General features: G+C 40.4%; 1 protein-coding gene and 1 non-coding gene across 2 annotated transcripts in view; both read right to left on the bottom strand.

Annotated features, from left to right (window-relative positions):
- NCALD (neurocalcin delta) overlaps positions 1 to 15916 on the bottom strand; it is a gene marked incomplete at its 5' end in the record, with an annotated part of 333310 nt that overhangs the window by 152564 nt on the left and 164830 nt on the right.
- LOC112134822 (small nucleolar RNA U13) lies at positions 11711 to 11815 on the bottom strand. The gene has a single exon (XR_002916172.3). It is a non-coding gene; the product is annotated as a small nucleolar RNA U13 (small nucleolar RNA).

The raw sequence follows: 15916 nt of genomic DNA on the forward strand, positions 1-15916 counted from the left end.
AGGGTTTGCTAGGGCAGGGCTAGAAATGACACACATCACTTCCATTCACATTTCATGAGCTAGAACTTGCTCATATGGTATACCTAGCTGTGTGTGTGCGTGTGTGTGCATGCGTGTGTGTGAGTGTGCATGTGGCCAGGGCAGAAGAGGAAGATAGGGGTGGTCCCTGACTGAGTAGCTACTTTGCAGAAACAAATCTACACCACCAAGGGGAGCATGCACAGCTGTGGACATATCTTAGAATAGAGGTTAAAAAGATGGAGCTAGATCACCTAAACAGTAGTAAAGCAGAATTGTGTAGGGCCTTGTTACCCAAAGACAACCCCTGGAAGTCTAGAAAAGATCTCCCTGTGCTCATAAGCTGACCTGCTCTAGCTACTACATGCCAGAATCACACAGAAGCTCTCCAACAAAGATGCACATGGAAATCCATCATCATCTGTGGAACTACATTTCCCACTGAAGGGACGGGCCTGTGGCTGGGGTTTGCGGAGGCCTCTCTTTTCCAACTGAAGAGCCAGGATAAACACCGTCAAATACAAGAAGGAGATACAGACAGACAGTGGATTTAGTCCATTTCTCTCTTGGCTCAGGATATAGCAGTCACTCTTTTCCTCAGTTACAAACCAATCAGAAGCTTAACTTGGAAACTATTGCCATTTGTAAACACAAATGAAAAGATACACAAATTGTGTTAGGTTTTCAGAAAAAAGCTCAATGAAATAAGCCAAAATAAGTCAAAAACCCTAGACCCTTTTCTGCCTCTAACAAGCAGTACTATGCGGAGACTCACTTACCCTTCCTGGGCCTTGGCACTCTCATTTATGAAATGTGGAAAATGACCCAGAGTTGTAGTTTTCTGTGTCTTGGGGAATCCCTGGGGACTCTGGGGGATCCCTTTGAGATTCGACTGGAGTAAATCAATAAGGATTAGCCCCCAAACCCAACTCCACTTTTGTCTGTTTGACATACCACAGTTCAGTGTAAAACTTTGTTTAGACAAAGGATTTTATGGCTAAACAACATTTAAAACCCCCTAATAAAGATGATCACTCATTTCTAATTCTAACATGCTATGATTAGTCCATAAGACTAGAACGATCTTAGTAAAAAGTCTGTGCGTTCCTCAGTAAGATAATGTTTTATCAATAAATTTTAAATCACCATTAAAAAGGCAAAATGAGGTTGGCCCAATCCCCTAATTCTCTGTTTGTGATTTTCAGAAAGACTTTAAGTTTTTATGTTAGTCTCATTCATGTAGAAGAATACAAGAGGAAATTCCTTATGGCTTAAAGAGAATCTTGATAGATTCTAAATAAGTATTAGTTAAGTTGAATTATTCCATATTTAATGTAGGTAATCTTGATCTCAAAAATCTATAATAAATTTGATTTTTAATGTAACCTCTGACAGTTGTCCTTAAGCCCAGCACCAGCTAATATCAACCACCCTGCTTTGCTAGGGTTACAGGATTCTTCTTCCTGCTCTCAGACCTAGGGGAACTCTCCATTGCCAATCACTTCACTGGTATGAGTTTTTAAAACAGACCTACACAACACTCTTGTTTTCTCATTAGGAACCTAAATCTACTTCCGTTCACAGCTGGCACTCTCCCTGTGACCTTGAACATGCATGCCCTGTGTCCTTGGTTAATGCCATTCCTGATCTGTAAACCCACTGAGACCAAAACAGAGTCCCCTCAGTGTCTAGTGCGGTTTTCTACAAATAACATATATGAAATAAATAGTGTAAGTGACATGTGACAAAGACCACATAGGCATAAATCAAACCATTTAATTCCATTATTTACAACATTTGGATATCTACACAGTTCAATCATATTTTGATGAATAAGCAAAACGTGTTTCCAGAAAAGCTCCAAGTAGAAACTTCTGCTCCAACTTCCAGCAGCAGTAATTACTTCCCAGGTTCTCTACTTAGACACAGTCTTTTCCACGGGGGCTACTGCTGGTGACTACCACCTACTACCACTGATAGGCATCACCATTCTTCTCCACATACAGGCCACCGAGATTATGAATATAAATCTTATGAACGTTAGCCAGCCCTACAACCCTAACACAAAACACCAAAAATAACCATGCCAAGGGAAATTACCACAGACCTTTATTAAAATCCTGATTCCTGCCACCAGAGCAATACCCTGGGCCCTAGTCAAGGTTATGATGGTCTCTTGAACTGGTGATGAAAAGGTTGTAGGAATTTCAAGTGATGGTAAAGGTGGCCTATGTTTTATAGGCTGGTGAAAGTCTCAACATTGAAACATTCTATATCGCAATTCTATTTGTTGGTCTGTCCCTCCTCTTTAAACATGAAGACCCTGAGGCAGGAATCATGTCTATCTTATATACCCTTACTCCCTCAGACCCTGCTTAGCACAATACACAGCAAATTGTGATTGTTGAACGACAGGGTAGAGAAAAGACAGACAAAATCATTTAGTGTGCTATTATTAATACAGTATATTAATATAACATTTTTGTTGTGACAACAATCTGATTCTCTAAAGGAGGTGAAAAATTATTTCATGACAAATATAATATAGATCAAGTTCATATAACCTTTCTGTAGTCATTGAACAGTTAAGCGTTTCTTTCTTTTTTCTTTTTTTTTTGAGATGGATTCTTGCCCTGTCGCCAGACTGGAGTGCAGTGGCACGAACTCAGCTCACTGCAGCCTCCACATCCCAGGTTCAAGTGATTCTCCTGCCTCAGCCTCCCAAGTAGCTGGGACTATAGGTGTGCACCACAACGCCCAGCTAATTTTTGTATTTTTAGTAGAGACGGGGTTTCACCATGTTGGCCAGGATGGTCTCTACCTCTCGACCTCGTGATCTGCCCGCCTCGGCCTCCCAAAGTGCTGGGATTACAGGCATGAGCCACTGCGCCCAGCCCAGTTAAGTGTTTCCGTCCTGAATATTAACACTTTCCAGAAACAGAAAACAGGAGTTTTCTAAGAAGTTCACAGTAAATAATCTGAAAAAAGAGAAATATATTCCAGCTGCCTTGTGAGCCAAGTAAACCTGCATTCACTCATTGAAATCGAAGTCTCATGAAATAAATTTTGGTGCTTCACTGGAAGGTCACTGGGTGGACCCATGCTTTTTGATTTTTGTCAACGTGTATGTTTTAGTTAAAGTTGCATTGGATGACACCATTATTTCAGGGCACTTTCATAGGTCGTGCAACACTGCTAATATCGGAGGTCAGTATCATAACCAATATTCACAATGATATTCTTGAGTCTTGAAGTAAAACATATGTTAGGCCTTGTTACTAAGGCAAAGACTTGAGATGTTTTTCATCCAGAAAGTGGTTCAGCATTTATAGGGTTATGTTTCAACTACCCATGTTATTGGGGAAACTCTCCTCTTCTGCTGATAAAGACAGAATACCATAGTAACAATAAGAGCTTAACACAATACACTTTTATTGAGTGCCAGTCAAATGTCAGAACCCACCTGGGTACTCATGATGCCCAAGTGATTAAGATATGGGCCTTGCCTTCAAAGAGTTCACAGTCTGCGCTGAGGAAAGCTGTATGTTGAACCACTGGAATTCCACACCTGACCTGTGATGGTAGTGGTGTGTAGGAAATGTTGTTGGCATCGGGGAGAGAGGGCCAGATCTAGAATTGGGGACACCAAAAAGTAAGGAACAGAAGAGGGAAAAAAAAAAAGCTGTATGTCCTGTTCATGGAATTATTGCAGTTTGGCTGAGTGGGAGGTTGGGGTGGCAGGAGAGGTGGAATATAAGGCTCAAGGGATTGGTTGATGTCATACTCCTTAAAGTCATACTAAGAGGTTTGGCTTTCAGCGGTGGCACCAAAAGGGGCTTTCCACAAAGAGAATAACCTGTGGCTCTGCAAAGGTGCAAAGGGTGACTTAGGGAGCCTATACTCCCTGCCGGAACCAAATATCCATCAACCTCCTCACTAAAGAATACAATTAAAATGAAACAAAGTATGTTTTCCCTGCAAACATACATTCATTCAAGCCCCTGGCCTTCTATATTGCTACTCCTAAGCTCCTATATGGAAATTCAGGAGTCACCCCGAGGGCTTCCATATTCCACAGGGATGGGTATGGATAAAGTCAAATGTCTTTAGAATAAATCAAGCCGAGGAGGTGGTTTTGCCTTCCTTTTGTCAATCATGGCACCAAATCAAAGATGATCAGGGTAATGAGGAACGCTGAAGTCCCTGAGAGGGAAGCTGTCTGGGAAGCATGTGTTAGGTTCGGTCTCGGAGGGCAAGGATCTCACCAATTAGTTCCAGGCTCCCTGTGACATAGCTGTACATGTTGGCAGTAAAGTAACTGAGAACCAATTGTGTCACCCCAGGCAGTGCTAAATTAGATGTATAGTGCATCTTCAACAGCTATTAATAGTAAGGAGCCTGGAGCCAATTAGAAATATGTCCATGTAATAAGGAAATGAAGTACTCTTAAATGTGTAAAAACATCATTATCTGTCATCCATAGGCAACAAAATAAAAAAAAAAAAAACACAGCTGAAGAGCATGTTCAAATTGAACAAATATTCCTGTGAGGATCCTAGGTCTATAATAAGCCAGAGATTGAATTAAAGATGATGGTTCTTACTTCTAGAAACTGGCTGTTTGAAGAAAAGAAAATAGTGATAGAAATGTATGTGAACACACAGGAGCTGAATAAGTGAATACATTTGTGGTAATTCTTTAAGAAATGAAGAGTCCACTGCAAACTCTGGCAATTAAGTACAGAACATTTAAGCAAATATGCTGCTTGGTAGGTCTTGTAATATACAGCCTGAAAAACAGAAAATGCTTTGCAGTTTAAGCTACCTATGTGTTTTTTGCTATATCAAAAGCTGATACATTATGTATATATAAAAGTAGGTGCAGGAAAACTTGGAACAATATCAAACATGGTGAAACTGTTAGCCAATTTGGCCAAAGTCTTCTATGTCATTTTTAAATTTTTTATTTGAGGGGAAAATATGATGTTGCAAACAACAGCCATAAAGCAAACAGGACAAGCTATATATTTGCAAAGGAAATTGCAGGTCATGGCACTAATTTTTTAAAAATCTAGCCACCTTTGTAGATATGTGTGCCTATCACTCACATACATAAACTGTAGTCAAGTTTTGCAAAGAAGTTTAAAAAGTGCTGAGGTATTATTTGAAGCACAAAGATATTTTATTACACCATTTATTACTTATGGCAAAACATCAAGATGGGTGGATATAAAAAATCATTGATTTGAATACTTGAAGAGCTACTGTTTGAAATTATTAAATTTAAAAATATACCAATAACATACCAAAGCAAGATTATTAATATCTTTTAAATATTAAAAAGCATTAATTTAACACAGTGACTAAGCCTTATTAGATTCAGAGCTAGTGAAATCTAGTGAATAGAATGACAGTGTACCATTTCATATTTTTAGTCTTATTTATATGTCAGACTGCAGTCTTGGAGGATCTAAATAGGCATATTCAAATTTATTTCCAAATAATCACTTTTCATCTCTTTTCTAATTTTAGTCTGCACAAATCTTTCTGATTCACTGGGTCTCTGACAGACAGTTGTAGACTGAGGGCTGGTTGGCCAATGTAATGAGACCAGCTTCTGTCACTCAGGGATGCTGTGGCCTGAAGCCGGTGAGACTCACAGGGAGGCTGTGAGAACATCACGTACATGTGTTTTTCCATCCATGAGAAACACCCCTTGCTGTCCTCCTAATAGCCACCCCTTCTTCCCTTCCTCTAACACAGGGTTCCTCAATCCAGGCATGAGTGACAATTGTGCTGGATACTTCTTTGTTGTAGGGGACTTTCCTGTGCCTCGTAGCATATTTAGTAGCATCTCTGGCCCTACCCATTAGATGCCAATAGCAACTCCCCTCTTCCCCCAGGTTGTGACAATCAAAAACATCTCCAGATATTACCCAAATGTCACTTGAGTTGGGGAAGGGCAGATGCAAAATTGCCTTAGGCTGATAACCATTGTTCTTACAGAACCCTGCTTATAGTCTTGTCGTCCCCACAGTTGTGTAAGCATCTATAAGCTGTAAGAAAGGCAGCTTCCATTCCAGCCAAAGAGGGTGAATCTTGACTGGTTTAGATTAATTATGGTGGTTCCATTCCCCTTCTCAGATGTTGGTTTACAAATGAGCATGCAACATAATTCTGGCCAAGGAGACATAAGAAGAAGTCTGCTGAGGGGCCCTAATGAAGGGATTCATCACTCTAGGCTACCCCTTGGATATATATATATATATTTATATATGTCTCCACAGAAATAAAGAAAAAGAAAGACTGGGGGGAAATAAAAGGCAGGAGAAAGAAGTATATTTGCTCAGCAGGGCTCCCATAACAAAGTACCACACACTAAGTGGCTTAAGCAACAGAAATTTATTTTCTCACAGTTATGGAGGCTAGAAGTCCAAGATCAAGGTGTCAACAGGGTTGGTTTTATCTGAGGTCTCCTTCTCTTGGCTTGTAGATGTCTGTCTTCTTCCTTTGTCTTCACATGGTCTTCCCTCTCTACATCTCTATGTCCAAATTTCCTCTTCTTTTAAGGATACGAGTCATACTGGATTAGGGCCCACCCTAATGACCTCATTTTAACCTAATCACCTCTTTAAAGACCATCTCCAAATACGGTCACATGCTGAGGCTTTGGAGGTTAGGACTTCAACATATGAATTTGCAAGGAGGACACAATTCACACATACCAAGGAGAGAAGGAAAATAAAAAAGGAAAAAAAAAAAAAACAAGAAGAGGAAGAAAGGGAGAAGGGGATGTATCAGTTGGGAGTGATTTCCTCTGCAAGTGATAGAAATTCACAGTTCATTAAAATAGAGCTTTGCTTTTATCACTAACATTAAGTCTGAATATGAGTGGTGTGCTAACGTTGGTTGAATTGTCAAAAATGTCATTAAAAGCCAGTCTCTGTCACTCTGCCACCTTTGGAATTATCCTTATGTTAGTTGCCTCATGGTCACAAGATGGCTATTGCAGCCCTAATGCAGGAAGACAGGGAAGGGGGCTGTGCCAGTGATCTTCCTCTTACCTCTGTCCTCTTGTATAGAAGCAAAATCTTTCCCAAAAGGCCCCCAACCTATTTCCACTTATATCTCATTAGCCAAAACTAGGGCATGTGGCCAGCCCCAGCTGCCAGTGAATCTGGCAGAGTAAATATCTGGCTTTTCAGAACCTCTGGTAACAGGCAGCAGCAAGGGGTGGCTTGAGATAGCTGTTGGATGAGCCCATCAACCACGGGTATCCCAGGAAGGGTGAGAGAGAGAAAGGAGAGAAAAAAATAGGAGGTGGTTGGGGGGAAGATGAGAAGAGAAAAAGAAAGCTATCTGTATTCATTATGAAATACCATACATAAAAAAGCAGTTTTTGTACACAGCCATCCCCATGGTGTTCCCCTATCCTACTGATTAGCTATTATAATACCCAACAGTTTGCTTAAGGGTTTAGATGATTGCTCACCTTTTGGCATAAACATATAATATGTATTTAACAATTGCCTCTAGATAAAGAGTTATATGTGCACAATAAACCATATATCCCTAGCATGTAACACAGTACTTGGCACATAGTAAGTAAGTACTAAAAATCTGTTGAATGAATGAGTCAAACCAGTCCAGGTAATTGTAGGAAGAGTACACAATATCTACTCAAAAAGATATCCTTAGGATTTGCTGTGGGAACTTCTTAGAAATGCAAATTCTCAGGCCTCACGCTAGACCTACTGCATCAGAACTAGACGGAATCAATACTCTGTGGTTTAAACACCCTCCAGGGGATTTTGATGCAAGCTAAAGCTTCTGAGTATGTGCATGTACATGCGCGTGCACACACACACACACAACTAAACTATCTCTGCCCTTCATAATTTTAGGGCCATGAATATTTTATTTACTGCAGCTTCTCTTCTTCTGTGCTACATTAATTATCTGATCTATTCTGTTCTATGAATCTTTAAAAATTGTTTTTCTGTTTTTTTGTTGTTTTTTTTGAGACAGAGTCTTGCTCTGTCACACAGACTGGAGTGCAGTGGTGCAATCTCAGCTCACAGCAACTTCCACCTCCTGGGTTCAAGCCATTCTTGTGTCTCAGCCTCTGGAGCAGAATAGCTGGAATTACAGGCGTGTGCCACCATGCCCAGCTAATTTTTGTATTTTCTGTAGAGATGGGCTTTCACCACGCTGGCCAGGCTGGTCTCGAACTCCTGGCCTCAAGTCATCTACCCAACTCAGCCTCCCAAAGTGCTGGGATTACAGGCGCGAGCCACCGTGCCCAGCTGAGGATCTTTTTAAAAATTTTAAATGTTAAATTATGAAATATTAAAACATAAAATAAAGTACAGAGAAAAAATAAAACACCCACACGCACACTCCTCAGATTTAACAAATGTTAACATTTGCCATACTGGCTTGCCAGTCTTTTTAAAGTCTCTAGGCCCGGCACTGTTCTCTTCCACCCTTCCATCCTTCTCTGACATCACGTCTCTATTCCTGAGCATCCTGACCTTTTCCTGTGGTTTCCTAAAGCCCTGGGCCAAGAGAATTCAAGCACCTGTGGAAGTGCATATTCTCATTGGCATTCCACCAGGGGCCAAGTTACTAGTAATTTTCATTACCTGGAGATTTGGTCCACTTTCCCTTAAGTTCCGATGATATATGCTGAGATGGCTTTATGTTCAGACACCCATAAGAGAGGTTGGGAGCGAACTGAATTGTCAATATCATGTGCTTCTCATCTGAAATGCAACTCTAAATTCTTTTTTTTTTTTTTTCTTAGAGATGAGGGTCTGGCTCTGTGATACAGGCGGGAGTGCAGTGGCACAATCAGCTCACTGCGGCTTCAACCCCTGGGCTCTAGCAATCCTCCTGCCTCAGCTTCCTCTGAGTAGCTGAGATTACACACACACACCATCATGCCCAACTAATTTTTTTTTATTTTTCGTAGAGACAGGGTCTCGCTGCGTTGCCATGGCTGGTCTCAAACTGCAGGCCTCAAGTGATCCTCTTGCCTCAGCCTCCCAACATGCTGGGATTACAGGCGTGAGCCACTGCACCTGACCCTCTAAATTCTTTTGCCTTCTTAAGCTCAAGAGCAATGCTCTTTCAGATGAGACCCACTATAGACAGAGAAAAGAGTGAAGCAAATTCAGCTAGTGGCCAGAGAGTGGTGAGTTCTTATTCTAGCAATATTGTGCAGGGTGCTTATTCTCTTTGCACCTTTTATTCCATCTAAAGAAGGAAAGAGAATACTACCTGATTCTTAAATATAATTAGGTTTATGAAGTACTTCCACACATACTGTCCCATCTGATACTGCCATTTGATGACAACTGGTACCCTTACAGATTGTCTGTCCTGTTGCCCACTGTGTTCCCAGCATCCCAACTGTGCTAGTATACCATAGAGCTCAATTAATGTTTGTTAAAGAAATGAAGGACAGAACGATGCTTAAAAGTGGCAGCTACAGAATCTCCATGAAGGACAGAGGTGACTGTCTAGTTGCAAGGGAGCCAGGGGCAGTGCCACTCGAAGGAGTCAGTCTATGAACTACTTGTTTCTTGTTGCGCACTAATTTCTTTGAGAAAGTCTTAGTTTGAAAAAATGTCAGCTGAACTAAAGAGTGAGCCCAGTAATGTATTTGATTTACATTCGGATTTAAGTTCTTTATCTCATTGCAGACCAGTAACAAAGAGTTCTCAGGCTGGATCTCCCTGTGGACCATGCTTGGGGGAGCCCTGGGCCAGAGGAGTCAACTTGAAGCTGCATGTGCTCTGTGTGCACTTTTTATTATACTTAATTGTACTGAGTTCATTATGGGTTACTTGGGGGAGAAGCAGATGGATATTATGGGATGACTACAACCCTCTCAACACAAGCCATCCCTATTGGTCCTATTGAAGCTCAAGGGTTATACATTTCAAATACTTTCTTTTTCACTGATTGTAATTGTAATTGTACATATTTATGGGGTCCAGGTAATATTTTGATACAGGCATACAACGTGTCATGGTAAAAGCTGGGTAATTGGGATATCCATCACCTCCAACATTAATCATTTCTTTGTGTTGGAACATTCCAAACCTTCTCTTCTAACTATTTTGAAATACACAGTAGATTATTGTTAACTACAGTCACCCTACCGTGCTACCGAACAATATAGAACTTATTCTTTCCATCTAACTGCATTTTGTACCCATTAACCAGCCTCTCTATATTTACCCTCCTCTGCCCCACCACTCCCAGTCTCTGGTAACTATCATCCATTCCACTCTCTACCTTCATAAGATGACCTTTTATTAACTCCCACATAGGAGGGAGTACATGTGATGTTTGTCTTTCTGTGCCTGGATTATTTCACTAAACATAACGTTCTGCATCCATGTTGCTGCAAATGACAGAATTTTATTCTTTCTATGGCCAAATAATATTCCATTGTGTATATATACCACATTTTCTTTATCCATTCATCTGCTGAAGAACACTTAAGTTGATTCCATATCTTGGCTACTGTGAACAGTGCAGCAACAAACATGGGAGTGCAGATATCTCTTCAACTTACTGATTTCCTTTCTTTTGGATATATACCCAGCAGTAGGATTGCTAGATCAGATGGTATTATATTTCTATTTTTAGTTTCTTGAGGACTCTCCATACTTTTTTCCGTAATGGCTGTACCTATTTATATTCCCACTAATTGTATACAAGAGTTCCCCTTTCTCCACATCCTTGCCAACATCTCAGAAAATCTTTAACTGCAAGATCCTAGAGTAACAGTTTTTGTTTGGCAACTAAAGCCCTTCAACTGAGAAGAATGGAAGATAGTTTTGAGAGGAAGGAGCCTCTGGCATTTGTTGGCATGTTAAAGTTGGTTGGCCTGGTTCTACTTCCATGCCAGTTTTTCTTCAAGCTCCCCCTACACCCAGCAACATCAGGAACCTAGATCATTCTAGCTCTATTTGGGTGAACTTAAATTGCTTTGTAAAGATTACCTAGTGCCTATCTTGGCCACCAACCCATCCCAGACCACTCTGGTGATGTCAAGACAAGCAGAGCATGAGAGTCTGGAACTTTCTGCATGATCATTCTAGGCCAGTGGTCCTCAGACTCTAGCAGCATTAAAATCCCCCTGTAGGGCATTTAAAACAGAGATCACTGACTCCACCTACTTCTGACTCAATCTGTCTGGACTGAGGCTGAAGAATTTGCATTTCTAACAAATTCTCAGGTGATGCAGCTGGTCTGGGACCACACTTTGAGAACCACTCTTCCAGGTACTCAACACAGGTGATCATGGTAGGAGTGGACATTTCCCATTCCAGCCATAAGCAGTATTTTTGCATACTTATTCCAGTAGAGACTGCAGGTTGTCACCAAATATCTACTATCTCTTTCTTCTTTATCAACAGAACACCAATTTTATTAACAACATACACAGCCTTAAAAACACTACATTTTCCAGACTTCTTTCAGCTAGAGGGGTCCATGTGACACAGTCTTTATGAATAAAATGTAAGTACACGTCACCAAGTGGGACTTCTAGAAAGTCTGTTAAAGAAGCTTGCTTGACTATTGCTTTGTTGGTGTCTTTCACCAACAAATTTTCCACCACAAATGGCTCAATTCCTTTCCCTTCTTCTTCTTCTTTTTTTTTTTCCCCCAAGTCAGGTCAGACAGGTAATGTGCCAATGTCATAACAAGGTTCAGAGGGTGGCACATCTCACACATGCACATGAATACCCAATTATCACGCTCACAAGCTACAACCGGATCGTCCTTCCCTTCTTCTTTAGTGGGATATGGACATGATGCCTTCTAGAAGGGGTTCCTCCATCTTGAGACAACAGTTGACAAGCAAGTGCCAAGGACGCTTGAGAGGACAGAGGTGCCTGGGTCCCTTGTGGCATCATGGCTGTCATGTCAGCTCCAGACTCCCCATCTCTAGACCTCTGATTATATGAGAAAGGGAAAGCCCCTCATTTATTTATTTAAGCTATTGTTTGGGGGTCCATGTTATTTTTAGCCAATGAAATTCTTAACTAAGACACCTACCATGTTAAAAACCAGTGCTAGATGTAAAGATGGAAAATATATGTTTCCTACCCTCAAAGAGCTTTGGTGCAGCTTTGAAGACAGGAAAGAGACACAGTTCCTGGGTGAACATGGGACCCACGGAGACTTAAGGTTTATGGCAGCCAGAACACCTCCCAGGTGTCCTGAGGAGCTGTTTTGAAAATATTCAGATCAGGGAAGAGAGTGTGGAGTTGAGGTATGAGGCTGAACTTAGGGATCTTAGATAAGACAGTTTAACTTCAGGCATTTATGCTCATAAAAAACAGTGGCCCTTGAAAAGAAGATGCTGGGAAGCGTTCAGGTCTGCAGTAGGGATGGGGAATGGTACAAAAGGGAAAAGAGAAGGAACAAACCTTACAAAAGTTGACATAAAGAGACTTTGGAGGTTGAGTGAGGAACACTGAGTGAGACAAGCATGTGGTTTTGGTCAGGGAGAACAGTGGCTTGAAAACATTTTCAAGCCATGGAGCCCCTATCTCAGGAAAGCATCATAAGAAAAATAGCTAAAAATTGAGCTATTCTGGTTCAATAAGTTGTAGAGAACTCAGAGGCTTAGTTAACTACCTTCCTTTTCCTATGGCACCTCAGGGTCTCCACGGAGCAGCAGGGAGCTACAGGGACCAATTTATGGGGAGAATAGGAAGGGAAAGGTGGAAGGTGAAGTGGTTTGGATACTATGAAATAATTTTAGAATGAGGAAACAAGAGAAAACTTGAAAAAAGTTTTGTCTGGAGATTTAGGAAATCTGAGTTCTAGGTGAGCTATTGACTCTCAAACAGATACAGCAAGAAGCTGTTGGACCCCTCAGAAGATCCATTTCCAAGATGCTTTCCAGACCTAAAAGTGTTTGATACTAATTTTAGGGAAATTATATTTACAAAAGAAGAGGTCATGATTCCCAGAATCTATGGGTTTAAATGGAGAGTCACATTGAAATGGTCCTAAGATTTTTAATGTTTGATTGCTTTCTGCTCTTGAAAGTTAAAGTTTCTCTAACTCAGTGCCTTCTGTGTTTTCCATTTAAAGGATAAGATTTACAATATTAACTTCAACTTTTTTGCATGTATCTAGTAGTAACAAAGAAAAGTGAAAGGTAAAATACAGCCTGGAATATGTTGTTCTACAACATTACTTCTAAGAATTTTAAGACAAATGAATAGAATTTGGTATCTGTTTGACCCAGCAATCCCATTACTGGGTATATACCCAAAGGAATATAAATAATTCTGTTATAAAGATACATGCACACGTATGTTCACTGCAGCACTATTCACAATAGCAAAGACCTGGAATCAACCCAAATGCCCATCAATGATAGACTAGATAAAGAAAATGTGGTACATATACACCATGGAATACTATGCAGCCATAAAAAGGAATGAGATTATGTCCTTTGTAGGAACATGGATGGAGTTGGAAGTCGTTTTTCTCAGCAAACTAATGCAGGAACAGAAAAGCAAACACCACATGTTCTACTTATAAGTGGGAGCTGAATGATGAGAACACATGGACACGTTGCGGGGGGACCAACACACACTGGGGCCTGTGAGGGATGGGGAGGGAGAGCATCAGGAAGAACACCTAATGGATGCTGGGGGTAATACATAGGTGTTGGGATGATCTGTGCAGCAAACCACCATCGCACATGTTTAGCTATGTAACAAACCTGCACATCCTGCACATGTACCCCTGAACTTAAAAGTTAAAAAAAAAAAAGAATTTGGTATCTGATTTAAAAAGCACTAGGAATTTGTGACTACCTTGGTTATTTATAAGATAAAAATTACATGTTGATTCATAGCATAAATATGGAGCTATTAATTTGTAAAGTGGTCTGTAAAGTGGTCTGTCCATTATTCCTAATGTCACTCTGTAAATGGTCTTCATTTCCCTGCCCATTTTTCAGATAGGAAACCAGAAAGACACAAAAGTAAAATTCAGTTAACGCAGCTAGATGATGGTAGTAACTTGCCTGGCTGTATTAGCATAGGAACGGAAGTCTCCTGCATTCTAATCTTTCTAAAATTAGCCAACTGTGATGGAAAGAATCATTCATTCCATAAATCTGCCCTGAACAGAATTATGAGCAAGCAGAGACAAGCCAGCACTAACTTCTTTTATCTTTGCTGCCATGACTGGCATTGAATTTGAAAGGAAGAACTACAACAAAGGCAGGGGCTCTGAGCAAGGGAAGGCAATGCATTCACACTGAAGACAGGGGCCCTTCCCTGTGTTTCCCCAGCCATTCACAGAATTCAGGAAGTTCTTCTACATTCAATAAAACCAATTTAAGAGGTGTTCCATCCCCCCACCCCCCCCCCCACCCCCGCCCCGAGACTGACTATTTATTCAAGGTACTTTCCACATCTGATTAGCCATTCCCTTGTCACATCTGAAGAGGCCTCTGGACTGAGCATGTACCTAAGTCCAGCTCTGCCGGGTGTTATCCAGAAAGATCAGTTACTGTGCTTTGGAGTCCATGTCACTGAAGAGGCTTCTGAAAGAGCCAAAGGAGTGTCACAGGCCTAGGCATCAGTCCCTACCCTGCAAAGGAAAATTCTCGCTTGATCTGGGATTGACTCCCTCGGCTCTCTAATGTCCTGAAGCACTCCTTAGATGAAGCAGAACCCAGGTGACTCCTGTGTCAAGGCACTTCCAAGACGCCATCTCCTGCTCACCTGCTGTATAAATGAACCTAACATAGAACAAATTGCTTCTTAACAGGTTTTATTTTCTGTAAGTAAATGATGAGAGAAAAAGAGAACAAGTATGTGCAGAGCCTGTGAGGGAAAAAGATCGCTACACATTTATTTTAAAGAAGAGCTTGTGTTAGGTTAATGTTTTCCTTGAATGCAAGTCTACCCAGGAAAGAAAAGGATCTGCAAATCTATAGGCTGTTGCGGGCTCTTGGATGTTTTCACAAAATAAAACAAAAACAAAGACAAAACCCCACAAAAGTTACTATATCTTGAGCCATAATAAGGTAGAAGATATATGAACATTTTTAAAGACTTGGAACAACTTTTAACTGTGTTGTATGTTTACTTTCTCATGATGTATCCTTACACTTTCAATTACAGTATATATGAAGCAGAGGGTAGAAGATATGCTCTTCTGAGTTTTTTAAAGTTAGGTCTTTGGGAGGAAGATAAATCTATAAATATAAAACATAGCACCTTTAATGAAAGCAGCAGTAACAATAATAAGTCCAGTTCCAAGGTTAGACCCAGATCGACAGTTGTCCAGTTGGATCCAGCAGGGTGTTAATAGGGTTTACTCAAGAAAAGTTTCATGGCCAAATGCATTTGAGAAAATACTGGACTAAATGTTCTGTGTTTTTTGTTTTTGTTTTACTTCAAGGCAACTGAAGTAATGTTTCAACATGTTTAGTAAATCTTACAGCAGAGATAAAATATAAAGCATTTCCTAAATTTATTTGATCACAAAAACCTGTCATTCCTGGAGAATCTTATGAGATTAGTGTTCTTTAGCTTACATTTTGGGAAATGCTGAACTAGATTATAAGACAAATCTATAAATTTCTGTAAGGAAGAAAGAGAGTGAGGGAGAAAAGAAGTGAAGAAATAACAAAACGTAAAATCTTAGCTCAACTGAAGTTGCAAGCATCTTATGAATTCATTGTTCATACAATATTTCTAGATGTAAAGAGAGAGGGAAGTGTATGGCATTCTCATTAAACTAAAAAAAAATACAAACAGTAAGTATGATAAAAGCATTTAGCATTGTCACCCACAGTTCTCTTGTCTACCCTAGCTCTCTTGCCTATCATATTTACTTTT

Source organism: Pongo abelii, chromosome 7 (genome assembly GCF_028885655.2).
Source record: "Pongo abelii isolate AG06213 chromosome 7, NHGRI_mPonAbe1-v2.0_pri, whole genome shotgun sequence".
Lineage (NCBI taxonomy): Eukaryota > Metazoa > Chordata > Mammalia > Primates > Hominidae > Pongo > Pongo abelii.